The sequence below is a fragment of the Nyctereutes procyonoides genome, unplaced genomic scaffold (assembly GCF_905146905.1).
Source record: "Nyctereutes procyonoides isolate TBG_1078 unplaced genomic scaffold, NYPRO_anot_genome, whole genome shotgun sequence".
NCBI lineage: Eukaryota > Metazoa > Chordata > Mammalia > Carnivora > Canidae > Nyctereutes > Nyctereutes procyonoides.
The window spans coordinates 30,857,392-30,858,532 of NW_026575146.1; the positions used below are offsets into that span (position 1 = coordinate 30,857,392).

General features: G+C 43.0%; 1 pseudogene; it reads left to right on the forward strand.

Annotated features, from left to right (window-relative positions):
- Window positions 1-350: 350 nt before the first annotated feature.
- Window positions 351-1,141, forward strand: LOC129500607 (proteasome subunit alpha type-1-like; annotated as a pseudogene).

Here is a 1,141-nt window from a genome sequence, read left to right on the forward strand (position 1 = left end):
GAAGAGGGCAGTAACAATAGTTGCCATTTACTGAGCACTTACTAAGTGTTAGAACTCCTTGATAGAAAATTTAGAAATATCATGTGTGGTTTCTAGAACTCTCTCCAAAGGACAATTGTAATATTTACCATATAGATAAACGAAGGCTCAGAAAAAGTGACTTCCCAAGGGCAACCCCAGGTCTACCTGCATTGTTTTCAACAATCATTACTGTTTGCCCATGAACAGAAAAAAAGCCCTTTTGGCCTTTTGGCAAATCTAGGATTTCGGGCGATTAAAATTATTAAGAAAGAGGCGCTCCTGAAGCCGCCACCTCTGCAGGAGCCCACAGTGGGACCCACACAGGAACCATGTTTCACAACCAGTATGACAATGACGTCACTGTTTGGAGCCCTCAGGGCAGGATTCATCAGATTGAATATCAATGGAAGCTGTCAAACAAGGTTCAGCCACAGTTGGTCTGAAATCAAAAACCCATATAGTGTTGGTTGCATTGAAGAGAGCACAGTCAGAGCTTGCAGCTCATCAGAAGAAAATTCTCCATGTTGATAACCATATTGATATCTCAGTTGTGGGACTTACTGCTGATGCTAGACTGTTAAGTAATTTTATGCGCCAGGAGTGTTTGGATTCCAGATTTGTATTTGACAGACCTCTTCCTGTGTCTCGTCTTGTATCTCTAATTGGAAGCAAGACCCAGATACCAACACAACGGTATGGCCAGAGACCATATGGTGTTGGACTGCTTATTGCTGGTTATGATGATATGGGCCCTCACATTTTCCAAACCTGTCCACCTGCCAACTATTTTGACTGTAGAGCCATGTCCATTGGAGCCCGTTCTCAATCAGCTCGTACTTACTTGGAGAGACATATATCTGGGTTTACGGAGTGCAATTTGAATGAACTGGTTAAACATGGTCTGCGTGCCTTACGAGAGACACTTCCTGCAGAACAGGACCTAACTACAAAGAATGTTTCCATTGGAATTGTTGGTAAAGACTTGGAGTTTACCATTTATGATGATGATGATGTATCTCCGTTCCTGGAAGGTCTTGAAGAAAGACCACAGAGAAGGGCACAGCCTGCTCAACCTGATGATGAACCTGCAGAAAAGGCTGATGAACCAATGGAGCATTAA